The sequence below is a fragment of the Protopterus annectens genome, chromosome 4.part0 (assembly GCF_019279795.1).
Source record: "Protopterus annectens isolate FY-2018-M chromosome 4.part0, PAN1.0, whole genome shotgun sequence".
Taxonomy (NCBI): domain Eukaryota; kingdom Metazoa; phylum Chordata; order Ceratodontiformes; family Protopteridae; genus Protopterus; species Protopterus annectens.
Window position 1 is genome coordinate 1,257,656,462 of NC_056733.1, and position 17,267 is coordinate 1,257,673,728.

A 17,267-nucleotide genomic window follows, 5' to 3' on the forward strand; every position below is an offset into this window, starting at 1 on the left:
AACTTTAAAACATTCTTATAAATATATATATATATACACACACACATTTTAATGTAGGAGTGGGCATGCCTTCAACATAGGCTTCAGGGAAATAACCTCATTTATTCCTGGAAACATATCTGCTTGGAGTGATAAAATCCAGATGTGTTCCCTTGCCTCTGTCTTGTTCCCCGTCCCTAATATCAGTACCAATTACCTCCAGTGCCAGAAATTTAAACTTATGGACGTTCCCTTCAGCTACCATATGGAATGCTAATTCATTTTCCTGCCTCCCATTCCTAATGTCTCTCAAGTGTTCCAAAATCCGTTCCTTAAAGGAACAATTTGTTTTCCCTATATAAAAAGCATAACAGAGGGTACAGAATTCCAGATAAATTAAATTCTTTGTAGAACAATCTACACAAAACATATACTCAACAGAAAAACCTACTATGCCTGGTTGTATAACACTACATGCACTACACCTTCAACAGGGATAAGTGCCTTGCCACTGGGACTGCAGAAATCCTCCTAATGCTCCCTTTCTATAGCATATTTGTCTCTTCAAATTGGGGTTGTTTCTAAAAGAAAACCTTGGAACTTCTGATGCAACTCCACTCAATTCTTCAGAGACAGTTAGAATCCCCCAATGTGTCTTCACTATATCACAGAAAGTACTTACATCACTCAAAAAAAGAGTGGAACTCTCACTGTACATTGTGGGTCGAATATAGGTGATGTCTCTCCCTCAGATAGCTGTTGGGCATAATATGCTCGCCCCTTGCCTTTACTTTTCTGGCACATCTTCGTCCTGTGCATAACCTCTTGCTAGAAAGTCAGATCTCAAACTCTCAAACTCCTTCTGCAGAAGACCAAAAATAAGGCACTGGAAGGTTCACCAGAATAAAATCCACTGTTTTATTGATCGCACACAATAATAAAAAAGTGTAAAGCATATCCAGAACGCATTAAGTGTATCACTGCGTTTTTGTCACAAAACCTTCTTCAGATGAGCATATCAACTTCTGAAACACCTTTACATACAGAAACACCCCCCCCCCCAAATTAGCAAACTGTTATACTTTTAAAAGCACAGTGCAAAATTACTATATACACAAACAATGAAACACAATAAGTAAAGAAGTGCGTAGAAAATCATTTGTTGGTCAAGCAGAAATCTTGTAAAATACATATATTATTTACAATTTATAAAAACTTAAATATTTAAAAGTTTAAAACCCTTATAAAACACTATTGTATAAGTTCATAGACTAGTACTAAGCTAACTGCACTTGCGAACCACTTTAAGCCTAGCCAATTATTCCTTGTGAGACTCAAACCCTGTACCTTGTGTTTATAAGGCAAACACCATAGCCATTAGGCCACCCTCCCAAGTCATACAAATTGCTGAACAGCACCATCTGCTGGACAGTCACATAATTTAATGTTTAGCTGACCTAAGCTTTAAGACTGGCTTCAATGAAACCATTTTATTTAAACCAGGATACCTAGTAGCTTCAAGAACTAGTGGTACAGTTCCCTGTATTCTAAGTGTGTTTCCCAAGGGCCACCCCTAGGATCAATGGGCAATGTTTCAATTACATAAAAATGAAAATCAGCTTCTGCACAATTCAAAGCATGTTTATATAGATAATTGTTACTGTTCATCTTTCTTATATTGTACCTGTGTTCATGCATTCTAGACTTTAATTTTCTCTCAGTTTTGCCTATATAGAATGCTTCACATTTCTCATACACGACTAAATAAATAATACCATTAGTACTGCAATTAGCAAAACCTTTTGTCGTAATAAGTCTGTCTCTACTTTTCAGATGAACCATCTCTCCAACTTTGACATAAGAGCATTGGGCACAACAACCACATTTGTATGTACCCCTTTTATTAGAAAGATGAACACCTGTCTTAGGGGTACCATTATCCAAAATGTTCTTAATACAGTATTCCCTTCTGTAAATACACTTAAAAGGCTTATCAAATATATACTGCAGGTCTGATGTACTAGCAAATCCACTCCATTTTCTTTCTATAATATTTCTGGCCAACCCAGCATCCCCATCATAGGTAATAACCAACGCACTGTTGTACCCATCATCACCTGACCTCTCCGATGTTTGAATATTTTCAAAGTCCTGATTATCACTCCCGAAAATGGGGGCAAACCTAAATTTTCTTGCTTCCAAAACTTCATTGTATACTTCTGCTAGGAGCTTTTCTGGGTACCCCATAACCCTGAACAAATCCATAAGATGAGCAATTTCATTAATAAAATCATTGTCATCTGAGGTCATTCTAGATATTCGAACAAACTGACCCTTTACTACCCCTTTCTTCTGATGTGGGTGCGCACTGGTATAATATAGGTAAGAATTCGAAAATGTTGCTTTTCTATAAACTCTAATTTTGAAATTCCCTCCAGCCTTACTGATACTGAGGTCCAAGTATCTCATCTCGTCAGAATTGATTTCATAGGTAAATCTTAAAAAATCTGTGGTGCTAAATAAATAGTTAAAAAATTCTAAAAACCTACTCTCAGGTTCTGCCCAAAATAAACAAATGTTGTCCAAAAAACGAGCATAAAAATTCCAACAACACCTGAAATCACAACTGAACACAAATTTCTTTTCCCAGTAGGAAAGTATAATGTTAGCATAAGTGGGGGCACAATGGGCCCCCATAGCAACACCTCTTAGTTGTTTAAAATACTCGCCCTCAAAAAATATAAAATTATTCTTGAAAATCACATCCATTAAGATTAAACATGTTCTAAAATCATTGTAACTTATGTCATTACTATCACTTAAAACCTCTTCTAACCATTCTAAACCCACAGTGTGGGGTATTGAAGAAAATAAATCTATCACATCAACCGTGATAAAAGTAAGGTTGTCACAATAAAGGCCCAAATGTAGTTTTCTCAAAAGGTCCCATGAGTCTTTGAGTACATTTGTCCCCCATAGACCATTTGTTAAGCTCAGAATCCACACATTTAGCTAACAGGGCTGTTATGGAACCTTCAGCAGAGACTATTGGCCTTAAGGGTGGGTTACCAACATCCTTGTGGACCTTGGGGATGCCAAAAATTGATGGAACCCTAGGTTTCTCAACATATAAAAAATTGTATCATTGTCTATAAGCCTTTCAATGAGCAAATCATTTAAACATACTTGTATTTTTTTATAAGCAAATATTTACTTCGTTTAGAGAAACCCTCATATACTGGTTGACATCACCCAAAATTTCCATCATCTTACCTTCATATGTGATTTTATCCATTAAAACTACACCCCCCACCCTTATCCGGTTTCATAATTCTTAAATTCTTGTTACTTCTACATTGTTCTAGTAAGTCTCTCTCTTCCCTACTAAGAGTCGGAATCGCTTTGTTTTAAATTAATGCTTGCCTTAACTCATTCTCCACCGTACATTCGAAATTCTTGTGGATGCAAGGATGGGTTAAAAGTGCTTTTCCTATGCAAGGTGGTGTTGTATGAGTTGGACCGTTCTTGACCATTAAAAAATAGTTCCGGATTCTTTTTTCGTATATATAATTTAAAATCCACCAATAATTTAAACACATCACACTTTCTCCGAGGAATAAAGGAAAATCACTTTATGAATAAGTTAAAATGACTTTGGGGCCGTCCTTGACATTCCCTACCCCCAAGGCTATCTCTAGTGAGCTCCTTGTTGTTGTGTCCAGCCCAGCAATCTGTACTGTATGCAAGGTGGTGTTGTATGAGTTGGACCGTTCTTAACCATTAAAAAATAGTTCTAGATTCTTTTTTCGTATATATAATTTAAAATCCACCAATAATTTAAACACATCACACTTTCTCCGAGGAATAAAGGTAAATCACTTTATGAATAAGTTAAAATGACCTTCCTGCGCATCAATGTTACTATAATTAAAAATGTTGAAATTGTTGTAACTTATTTTGGGGCCGTCCTTGACCATTCTAACCCCAAGGCCTGTCTCTAGTGAGCTCCTTGTTGTCCTGTCCAGGCCCAGGCACTGTACCTGTAATTGACTGGGCCTTTAGTTTTCAACCTTTCTGACCTCCAGGGGGGGGGATCCGAACCATGCAAGGTGGTGTTGTATGAGTTGGACCGTTCTTGACCATTAAAAAATAGTTCTAGATTCTTTTTTCGTATATATAATTTAAAATCCACCAATAATTTAAACACATCACACTTTCTCCGAGGAATAAAGGTAAATCACTTTATGAATAAGTTAAAATGACCTTCCTGCGCATCAATGTTACTATAATTAAAAATGTTGAAATTGTTGTAACTTATTTTGGGGCCGTCCTTGACCATTCTAACCCCAAGGCCTGTCTCTAGTGAGCTCCTTGTTGTCCTGTCCAGGCCCAGGCACTGTACCTGTAATTGACTGGGCCTTTAGTTTTCAACCTTTCTGACCTCCGGGGGGGGGAGGAAAATCCGAAGGGTCCCGAATGTTAAAAAGAACATCATTAACCTGCCCACCAAACCCACCATCATGTACACTTTCCCTGTTTAAATTGTCATTACCATAACACCCCCCCCCCACGCCTAGGTTTGGGATAGTGCACATTCTCTTTATATTCATCAACATCTCTATCTAGCCTTTTCATCTTTCTAACATGTACTTCTTTACATTTTGAATCAATATTCCTTAACAAATCAAAATATTTCTCCTTTTCACCTTCAATAGTATACATTAAATCACTGATAATGTTGTTGTTGGTATGCTTAACCACATGGAAAATACTGTTCATTTCATTGTCATTGTTTTTAATTATAGCTCTCATGACATCAAAGCCACATTTGTCAAATGCAACAACCAAATCTTTGTGAAAATCAGAGCCATAAGTAACATTGTTTGGATATTTGCACACCCTTAAACCCTTAGGTACAATATTCAACTGTCCATTTGATACATCTTATATTTAGTTAAATAAATGTCAAGTTTAGCAAGGTTGTTAGCATAAGTATCATTGTTATTGTCATAACAAGGCACATCACTTACAAAAGCAAATTTGTGGTCTAAAATGTCTTTAAAAAGTCTCTTGTTACTTTGATTGCTGTGAGTGTTTTCATTCACTTTGCCTGTTGCTGCTACCAACTGCACTAGCCTGGACAGTAGTTTCTCTCCCTCTTCTTTCCATTTGTTGGGTTTGAGCACTTTGTTGGGATCAAAAATATTAGAAAAATCATTCAAGCTACAGTTTCTGTTTCCAATCATTGCAGAAACATCCACAGCATTCTCATTTAACTCACTTTGTGCCTCATGGTGAATTCTGCCATTTTCACTCTGATTAACTTCCTGGTTGCCTGGTGATGTCAGCAAAGCCAAGGATTGACTGACAGGAGTCAATAGACCCATCAGTTGGGTCATTTGGCCAGTGAGCTTACGAATTTCCCCCAGTTTTCCTCCTTTCCTCTGATCCTCCATGTTGGAATCTGGCTGCCCTTCCATATCCACAAAACAGAACAAAGAAACAAAGAAATTGGAAAAAAAAGAGTCAAAAGCAAACTGATAACCAAAAGTAAGGCACTGGAAGGTTCACCAGAATAAAATCCACTGTTTTATTGATAGCACACAATAATAAAAAAGCGTAAAGCACATCCAGAACGCATTAAGTGTATCACTGCATTTTTGTCACAAAACCTTCTTCAGATGGGCTTACCAACTTCTGAAACCCCTTTACATACAGAAACATCCCCAATTAGCAAACTGTTACACTTTTAAAAACACAGTGCAAAAATACTATATACACAAACAATGAAACACAGTAAGTAAAGAAGTGCATAGAAAATCATTTGTTGGTCAAGCGGAAATCTTGTAAAACACATACATTATTTACAATTTGTAAAAACTTGTAAACAGAAAATAAATATTTAAAAGTTTAAAACCCATATAAAACCACATTTAAAACACTGTTGTAGAAGTCATATAAATTGTTGAACAGCACCATCTGCTGGAGAGTCACATAATTTAAAGTTTAGTTGACCTAAGCTTTAAGACTGGCTTCAATGAAACCATTTCATTTAAACCAGGAACTAGTTGCCAGTACAGTTCCCAATGGCCACCCTAGGATCAATGGGCAATGTTTCACTTTCCTGTGCCACTGTCGAGCAGAGACACAGAAGTGATCCCCGGGGTGTATTTCTTATTTTCCATCCACTCATCAAGATTTTTCTTGAAGGGTGCTAATGAGGAACTTTGCTTGACATAGATGGGTAGCTTGTTCCAGAGTATAGGAAGTCTCTGGGACAGGAATCTATCCCTCCAGAATGTCCTGTTTATTGTGGTGACAAGGTTTAGGTCCCTAGAGTGTGTATCTCGGAGGGATTGAGATTTCTTTAGGTGTAGCATGTATAACAGCTCTGGTTTTAACATAGCTTTATATGTTAGGCAGAGATCTCCTCAGAGTAGGCGATATGCTACAGAGTAAAGCTGGAGTTTTTTGAGACGGTCAGTGTAGGGCATCTGTTTGAGGCCAGTAATCCTCTTTGTGAGGTACTTCTGTGGCCTTTCCAGCTGCTGCAGATGTCTTGTGAGGTACATTCCAAAAGGGGCATTGTACTCTATAATGGGTCTAATGAATGCAGAGTAAAGGGGAACAATGACCTCTTTTTTCCTGGATGAGAACCCTTTTGTGATGAGGTGTGCCACATAGAAGGATTTCCTGACTACTGTGGCAATGTGATTATCAAAGGAGAAACTACTGCCCACCTGGATCCCAAGGTCTCTTATCACACATTCTGTGTTAAGTAGACTGCCATTTATGTGGTAGTTCATGGGTACAAAGTTTTTACCAAAGGGGGTGACAATGCACTTTTTGGTATTGAGCTTGAGGCCATCCCTCTGACACCAGGCATCTGTCTAAGTGAGGCCCTTCTGTAGGCTGTCCATATCATTTGGGGACTCAACTATGGCTCCTAGTTTGCAGTCATCTGTGAACTTTGTTAGCCAGAGGCCTTCTGTGTTAGCCTGTACTTCAGAGAAGTAGATACCAAACAGGAGAGGTCCCAGGACTGAACCCTGTGGTACTTCACTTGTTACTGATTTGAAGTCATATTTGGAGTCTGAAATTTTTACAGCATGGGTTCTGTCAGTGAGCCAGTTGGCAACCCATCTTGTGACGTAGGGATTTATACCTAGTTTAGTGAGTTTAGCTATAATTCCAGAATGGGGGATGGTGTCAAAAGCCTTGGGGAGTTCAAGATAGGCTGTGTGAACCACCTTACCCTCATCTACGGCTTTGGTGACTGCCTCAAAGAAGTCAGTCAGGTTCATAAGGCATGATCTGCCTTTCACAAACCCGAACTGGGTGGGGTCCAGAGTTTGGAAGTTACCAGTGTCTTTGTTTATGAGTTCCATGATAATACGTTCCATGGCCTTGCAGACCAGGCTCGTCAGGCTAATAGGGCAGTAGTTCCCAGGATCAGTGGTGGCTCCCCCTTTGTGGAGTGGGATAACTGTTGCTGTGCGCCATTCAGTGGACACAAAGCCTGATGTGAGACTATGATTGAACATGGTGCTTAGGTGGGGAGCCAGTTTGTTCTGAAGTTTGTGTAAAATGCAGCCTGGGATGTTGTGCGGTCCCATGGATGCTGTTTTTGGTTTTAAAGAGTGCATCTTTTACCTGCATAGATATGATTACAGGGACTCTGCATTCTTCCTATATAGATATGGGCCCTTTAGGGGGTGAGAGGGGGGTAAAGTTAGCACTGAACCTATCTGCCAAGATGCTGGCAATATCAGTTGGTTCTGTAATTTTCGTGCCATTGTGCTGTAACTCAGAGCAGATCTGGGTGTTGACATTGAGATTCTTGACATAGCTATAGAATGTTTTGTGGTTGCCCTTAGAATCAATGGCAATTTTGTCCTCGTAGCTAGCTTTAGAGGATCTTATAAGGGAACTCCGCTTCTTACTGAGGCTGACCAGGGAGCTCCTCCACTCATGGGATTTCACTCTCTTTTGCAACAGTTTCTTCCTTCTGTTGTAGTTTGTTTATGGCAGGGGACCACCAGATTGGCTTCCTTTTTGTGGAGGATAGCATCTTGGTTCTGTTTGGGATAGCACGATCCATGCACTCGTGTAAGTGCTTATAGAGTGCATTTGTGTAAGATTCAGCAGTCATAACTGTATTGGCTGTCATGAAGTTCGCCACTTCTGTCTTAAGAAGCATGAAGCTGGCTTTGGAGAAATTTTTTACTGTGGTTTCCTTAATGGTGGGTGGGGGCAGGATGCGGATATCTAGGGTGATTAGTTTACGGTCGGATCTGACCAACGAGGAGTTGACTTCAGGTGTGGAACACTGGTCACTCATGTTGGTAATGACTAGGTTTAGGATACTGTTGCCCCTGTGGGGGTGTGGATAAGTTGATCCAGGGCACTGAAATTTATGAATTCCAGAAAACGTTGAGCAAAGGACTTGGTACATGAGTAGTTTTCCCAATTAATGGTGGGGTAGTTGAAATCGTCCATTATTAGGGTGTTTGGTTGAACCCTAATATTTTTCAGTATATCAAGAAAAGAGGAGTGGGAATCCTGAGGCATGGTGGGGGATCTGTAGCAAGCTACAATTTGGATTGCAGTTTTGCCCAGAGTTAGTTGCACTTGGATAATCTCGGATGCATTATGCTGCGCAACTAGCCTGGAGGTGTGGATATCCTTAATGAATATGGACACACCTCTGCCTTTGGTGTTCTGGTCCAGGCTAGATGGCCGAAAAGTGTGGTATGAGTTATAACCTGGTAATGCAGGGGTGCTCTGTAGAGCCTTGAACCAGGTCTCAGTCACTGCACAGATATCGATGTTCTCCATTTTAAGGAGTGCCTTGAGTGAGTGCATTTTGAGATTTAGACTTCTAGCATTGAGTAGCATTACCCTCAGTTTTTGCTAATACATTCTAAACTTTAATTTTCTCTCTGTTTTGCCTATATAGAATGCTTCACATTTGTCACACAAGGCTAAATAAATAATACCATTAGTATTGCAATTAGCAAAACCTTTTGTCTTAAGTATGTCTCTACTTTTCAGATGAGCCATCTTTCTAACATTGACATAAGGGCATTGGGCACAACAACCACATTTGTATGTACCCCTTTTATTAGAAAGATGAACACCTGTCCTAGGGGTACCATTCTCCAAAATGTACTTAATACAGCATCCCCTTCTGTAAATACACTTAAAAGGCTGATCAAATATATACTGCAGGTCTGATGTACTAGCAAATCCGTTCCATTCTCTTTCTATAATATTTCTGGCCAACCCAGCATCCTTGTCATAGGTTGTACCCATCATCACCTGACCTCTCCGATGTTTGAATATTTTCAAGGTACTGATTGTCACTCCCAAAAATGGGGGCAAACCTAGATTTACTTGCTTATAAAACTTCATTGTATACTTCTGCTAGAAGTTTTTCTGGGTACCCATAACCCTGAACAAATCCATAAGATGAGTAATTTCATTAATAAAATCATTGTCATCTGAGGTCATTCTAGATATTCGAACAAACTGACCCTTTACTACCCCTTTCCTTTGGTGATGTGGGTGCGCACTGGTATAATATAGGTAAGAGTTTGAAAATGTTGCTTTTCTATAAACTCTAGTTTTGAAATTCCCTCCAGCCTTACTGATACTGAGGTCCAAGTATCTCATCTCGTCAGAATTGATTTCATAGGTAAATCTTAAAAAATCTGTGGTGCTAAATAAATAGTTAAAAAAATTCTAAAAACCTACTCTCAGGTTCTGCCCAAAATAAACAAATGTTGTCCAAAAAACGAGCATAAAAATTCCAACAACACCTGAAATCACAATTGAACACAAATTTCTTTTCTCAGTAGGAAAGTATAATGTTAGCATACGTGGGGGCACAATGAGCCCCCATAGCAACACCTCTTAGTTGTTTAAAATACTCGCCCTCAAAAAATATAAAATTATTCTTGAAAATCACATCCATTAAGATTATGTTCTAAAATCATTGTAACTTATGTCATTACTATCACTTAAAACCTCTTCTAATCATTCTAAACCCACAGTGTGGGGTATTGAAGAAAATAAATCTATCACATCAACCGTGATAAAAGTAAGGTTGTCACAATAAAGGCCCAAATGTAATTTTCTCAAAAGGTCCCGTGAGACTTTGAGTACACCCCCCCAATAGACCATTTTTTAAGCTTAGACTCCACAAATTTAGCTAAGGGGGCTGTTATGGAACCTTCAGCAGAGACTATTGACCTTAAGGGTGTGTTATCCACATCCTTGTGGACCTTGGGGATGCCAAAAATTGATGGAACCCTAGGTTTTTTGACATGTAAAAAATTGTAAGTATCATTGTCTATAAGCCCTTCAATGAGCAAATCATTTAAACATACTTGTATTCTTTTATAAGCAATATTTACTTCGTTCAGAGAAACCCTCATATACTGGTTGACATTACCCAAAATTTCCATCATCTTACCTTGTGATTTTATCCATTAAAACTACAACCCCACCCTTATCCGGTTTTATAATTCTTAAATTCTTGTTACTTCTATATTGTTGTAGTAAGTCTCTTTCTTCCCTACTAAGATTCGGAATCACTTTGATTTTTCTTAATGCTTGCCTTAACTCATTCTCCACCATACATTCAAAATTCTTTAATTGTGGATGCAAGGTGGGGGGTTAAAAGTGCTTTTCCAATGCAAGGTGGTGTCGTATGAGTTGGACAACAAATGATTTTCTATGCACTTCTTTACTTATTGTGTTTCATTGTTTGTGTATATAGTATTTTTGCACTGAGTTTTAAAAGTGTAACAGTTTGTTAATTGATTACTTGGTAATGTTTCTGTATATAAAGGGGTTTCAGAAGTTGGTATGCTCATCTAAAGAAGTTGAAATGATGAAAATGTGGTGATACAGTTAATGCATTCTGGATGTGCTTTACACTTTTTTATTATTGTGTGCGATCAATAAAACTGGATTTTATTCTGGTGAACCTACCAGTGCCTTACTTTTGGTTATCAATTTGCTTTTGGCACTTTTTTCCACTTTCTTTGTTTCTTCCTTCTGCAGAAGGCTGTTATCATTACAAATCCTCATAGTTCTTAAGAACTGACCCCTCAGCACTTTCCTCAGTATGTGCCGAGGATGCATGCTCTTCTTATTCAGTAATACATTCTTCCTAGTGACCTTTTTAAAACCTTGGTCTTAGCACATCCTAGTACTGATTTACTAATGGATACATCTAAAACTGCAATCTTTTTATCAAAAGCTGTATATGTGAATCTCAGGAAATTAGTGGCAGAATGTAAAAACATAACAAATTCTGCTAGCTATTCAAGGGAGCCATCCCATAATAAAAGGAAATCATCCACAAATCTTTTGTAGTACAAAATTTGATGATGGAACAGGTTACCAGTTAATACTGTACTTATTTCCCATTGCTACGCCAACCTTCTGCAGAAAAAACTCTCATTAAAGACAAACACATTATTTTCTAAAACAATTTCCAAAAGAGCAGAGATAAGTTCAGTATTGTCACGAGAAAATCCATCTTTCCCAATCAAGAAAGTCCTCACATTCTCTACTCCCCCCCAAGCACTGGGGATAACAGTAAATAAAGATGCCACATCCATTGTCACAAAATAAAAATCAGGAACTTCAGTAAACCTGTATGTATATATATATATATATATATATATATATATATATATATATATATATATATACACACATAGATACATACATACATATATATATACACACATATACATATATGTATATATATATATATATACACACACACACACACACACACACACACACACACACATATATATATATATATATATATATATATATATATCTATATATATGTACACATATATATCTTATATATATATATCCTATATGTATCTTATATCATATATGTATCATATATGAATATCATATATACATATATATATATATCTATATATACTAACTCCAGGATCACACTACAGTGGGGAAAAGGGCATATACGTTTTATTTGCCCAACAGTACTTACAGTCAATGAAATGAGATTCAGTGAAATTAATTTTCAGAGATTTGAGCTTTCAGCAATTTTTTGAAGGGGGATTGAAATTCAGTGAAGTGAGTTTTCAGTGAATCATAGCAGACCCATTGTGACACATCTATGCCAAATCCTGGCTCAGTTGCTAGTGAGGGGGTAGTGTGGGAACCACAGAGTCAGGTGACCAGATGTGATGTCATTCTGTAGCCAGAAGTGAAATTGCATTTAGGTACTAGTGAGAGGTGTGATAATGGCAGTCAACACTCTGCTTTGGAACTGACAAGACCACTCACTCACTTCATCTTGCCTTGCTTTAGTAATTAACTTAACTAGGAAATGGTAATTCTTCAGTTAGCTTGGAAAATATAGTGAGATTACTCAAATACTGTTTTCTGCATCTGTCTGAATCTTTCCATCTGTGTTGTTTTTATATTTCCTGTGAATTTAAACTCTGTTGTTTATTGTGAATAGATAGTCAATATTGTCATATTTATTTTTTATTAAATATATCTAAACCTTTCATCATGGCTGGTCTTTTAAAAATAGTTTAACCTTTGGAGCATTTGCATTTATTTAGTGGCACTGTGGCTGCACGCTCCTTAAAGACTTGCTGCTTGATTAATACTACCATTTGTGTAAGTATTAATTTCACTAAGAGTAATTGGGAATCCTGCTAAGAGTCTTAAAGTAGCTGGCTTTGGGATGTTCTGGTGGCAGTATCAACCATATAGTTTGGGTGTAGGTAGCATAATGGGTAAATCTGTGCCAGCCTTTCCCAGGTGTGTGTGTGTGTGTGTGTGTGTGTGTGTGTGTGTGTTTGTGTGAGTGAGTGTGTGAGTATGTGAGTGTGTGAGTGTGTGAGTGTGTGTGTGTGTGTGTGTGAGCATGTGTGTGTGTGTATATGTGTGTGTGTGTGTGTGTGTGTGTGTGTGTGTGTGTGTGTGTGCAGCCATGCTAGCATGTGTCTTGCGCATGTCTGTGTGTGTGTGTGTGTGTGTGTGTGTGTGTGTGTGTGTGAAAATCAAATCTCAAATAGTGTTTGTGTGTCAACTATTTTGAACAGGGACACAGAGCACTGATTTCAAGCAGAGGCTGTTGGAGAACTTGGCTTGGAACACTTGGCTGAGGACTCTTATTTGGGGTCAGGACTGGAGTGTGCATTCCCTGTGCGCTCTCAAAGGAAATTGCACTTTGTGCAAAGAGCTGCATCTGACAATACTGTGTGTACCTATTTTTTCCTCAGTGAATGTTCCCCACTGGTGTCAGTGGTGAGGGTTGAGGCTCCTTGATCACTAGCCCACAGGATAGACCTCACATATTGGTGAGCAGTGATGTGAATAATAACTTCTGTAGCCTCTAAGCAGTTGTCACTAAAGGTGTGTGTACTCTCAGCAGCCACAATGTAAATATATAGAATTTCATTTTTCACAACAGTTTTATTTATTTTTGTTAGTTTAGTTTAGTCAGAGAAAGCATGCAAAGATGTCAGCAGAGGATTATGACAAGCTAACAGTGAACCAGTTGACTAAGGTGTGCAAATCCAAAGGAATGGTGCATGCCAACCTGACAAAAGAGGAAAGGATTTCAGCCTTAATCACAGCTGCAGCACAGACCTGCAACCAGGAAGACAACTAGTCTGTTGATGGAGATGTACAGCCCTCAGAAACAGGACAGGTCACCTTTTCTCACAGGACTTAAAAATCCATCTGGAATTAAGGAGACTTGAACTGTGGGCAAAGCACATGAAATTAGAATTGACAGACAGACTGCAGCATTTGAGGGCCAAAGAAAATGAGAGACTGTGGTGTTTGTAGGCAAAAGAAAATGAGAGACTGTGGTGTTTGTAGGCAAAAGAAAATGTGAGACTGTGATGTTTGTAGGCAAAAGAAAATGAGAGACTGTGGTGTTTGTAGGCAAAAGAAAATGAGAGACTGTGGTGTTTGTAGGCAAAAGAAAATGAGAGACTGTGGTGTTTGTAGGCAAAAGAAAATGAGAGACTGTGGTGTTTGTAGGCAAAAGAAAATGAGAGACTGTGGCATTTGGAGGTCGAAAAGAATGAGAAGCAGCACCAACATGAGAGGGAGATGCTGACCCTTCACCAGGGTCATGGAGGTAATGGGGAAACAAACAACTGAACCCAGAAGCAACAAAAGTCAGTAAATGTCTTCCACAGTATAAAGAAGGTGATCATTTTGATAGCTTTATTCATGTATTTGAAAGACTATGTAGATAATATGATGTTGACCAAGGGCTCTGGATATGGTTCCTGACCCCCTTACTCCATTGTAAAGCTGTAACTGCTGTTTATAAATTGTCTGATACTGATTGTTTACATTATGATAAAGTTAATGTTTATTGGAATGTTTTAAGTTAACACCTAAAGCTTACAGAAACAAAGTTTTGTGAGCACAGATGTAAGGCAGATGAAAGTGTATGGGATTATGTTGCTGAGCTAAACACTTATTTTCATAGGTGGGTGAGTGGGTGTCAGGTCACCACTTTTGAAAGGCAGGCAGACCTTTTGGTGAGGGAACAAGCCCTTAGCACTTTGTCTGAGGACATGAGAATCTGGTTGGCAGACTGGGATTGTAACTCTGCAGATGAGCTGGGGAAGAAAGGGGATCTCTGTTTAGCAAGCAGAGCACCACAGCGTAAGAAGGGTAAACCCAGTACTGCACATGGATATAAGGGAACACATGGTGGGCAGCCTAAACCACCTCAGCAGAGTTTACCACTATCAGAGCAAGACACTAGTTCAGGTACATGGCTAGGATCAAGGTTTTGATGCTTTAAATGTAACCAGAGTTGCCATGTAGCATACAAGGGTCTATATTATAATCTCAACTGCTTAATGGATCGAATGCATAAAAATCAAACTTTATGCATCGAACCATTAAACAATCGAAATTTAATAAAAAAAAAATTCAAAACAAAACAAAAAACTAACGGGTGTAGGCAGCCTTTCATCATGGTTGGTCTTTTAGAAAATATCATATTCCTGTCTCTCAATCTCTCTCTTCCTACTAATCTACTTAATGTCTGTTGACATACATTGTGAATTATTTTTAATGCTAACTTGGATTATCTATTTATACATATTTTTGTTGTTATTCTGATTTCTGTATTAATTTGTACTATACCCAAATGTTCTGAATTACTATTGTACAAATTTCACATGTGCATTTATTTGAATATTGTAAGTTTGTTTACACTTCTTTTTCATTCAATAAGTCTGCGTTACATATCTGTATGCTGTATTTTCTTTATGTGGAGCTTTTCTCCCCGGGCCTGTGCTGAAAATGGGCTTTGCCCAGTCGGACTTTCCCAGTAAACAAATGTCAAATAAAAAAAATAAATTTTAACCTTTGGGAGCACTTGCATTTATTTAGTGGCATTGTGGCTTCATGCTCCTGAAAGTCTTGCAACTTGGTTAATACTACCATTTGTATAAGTATTCATTTCACTAAGAGTAACTGGGTACCCTGGCAAGAGCCTTAGAGTAGCTGGCTTTGAGGTTTTATGGTGGCAATATCTACCATATAGTCTGGGTGTAGATGACATAACGGGAAAATCTGTGCCAGCCTTTCCCAGCTGTGTGTGTGTGTGTGTGTGTGTGTGTGTGTGTGTGTGTGTGAATCAAATCTCAAAGACAGTGTGTGTGTGTCATCTACTTTGAGCTGGGACACAGAGCACTGATTTCACCCAGAGGATGTTGGAGGACTTGGTTTGAAATACCCAGCTAGAGACTCAATTCTGAGCTGGACAGTGTGGAGTCTTATTTGGGGCCTGGAGAGGAAGTCCAGCCCCAGGTCTGAAGTGTGCATTCCATGTGTGTTCTTAAGGGAAATTGTACTTGGTGCAGAGCGCTGCAACTGAGAATGCTGTGTGTGTCTATTTTTTTCCTCCGTAAACATTCTCCACTGGTATCAATGGTGAGGATTGAGGCTCCTTGATCACTCTCCCATAGGAGGGACCTTACATGGTCACACAAATCATATTGTTTGTAACAAACCTATACAAACTTAAATAATATCTGCAGCTATGCTGTTTTTAAACAACTGTGCATTTTTTTTTCTATGTGGTGTACTAGGGGCTATAGAACCTGTGTATTATCACAACCTTAACACAAGTTGGTGAGGAATCTGTATAAACATGCATTCATTAAACATTTATGAAAGATATCTATTAAGACATATATTTCTGATATATTGTACTTCATAAGTCATCTAATTGAGTACAAAATATATCTAATTAGATGATTTAAATAACATTTTAAAGGGAAAGTGCACACTGGGGATATAGCTTGCATATATAATTCCACTATGGCATTTAACACCATGTATGAGTTTATAAAATGTTGGACAGATGATAAAAACTCTGGTCTTGTAAAATAGGCAGACTCTGAGCCCAACAAATGTGTTGTTGATCTCTCTTAAAAAAGATGACATAAGAGAATGTTGAATATTAATACAATCAAAAGTAAATTCATCAAACACACCTTTAAGAACACAGCCAAAGGAAAATGGTAGAATCAAACTAATTTTAACAAAAAGAATAAATAGCACGGGGAGGGGGGGAGCACAACTAGACAGTGATGTCACTTTTATATCTGTATTAAACCCTCCCCACACCTATTTTTGTTGTGCTGTGATAGCCTAACTGAAATGGAAGAAACCAGAATTCTCCCCAAAAAGTATTGTATCTAATAATAAGCCCTTCCCCCAAAATGAAGTACTGACAAAACAATAGTCAATTTTCATTAATTCAAGTTTGTTAATAGCTGATAAGGTGAAATAGAACAGATTGATACAATACCATTAGTTCTGTACCCAGAAACTGCCATTCTTAACAAAATGTTGAATCCAGAATAAGTACAGACAGAGCAAAATAGTCACTTATCAAGCATAAAAAGTGTCCAAGAGGTGCCTACTATGACAAGGAGAGTGAAATAATACAAGATAATCAAAAGTACACATAAAAATAAAAAGGGAGAGCATGACATAGATTAGATGTCTTATGACTTTCTAAACAAATAAAAAATATAACAGCTAAGAACATTAATTCTAAACTGGTTAGTGTTTTACACCTGAATAAAAATGATATCACAAAATATGTGTAACCCAAATGTTAATAAACACTAGTTAGACATTACCCCACTATGGGAAATTATCATTTCTTGTAACTCTATACTCGGACCAGGAATAAGATAGTTAGTAGATTTAGGCAAAATGTAATAACT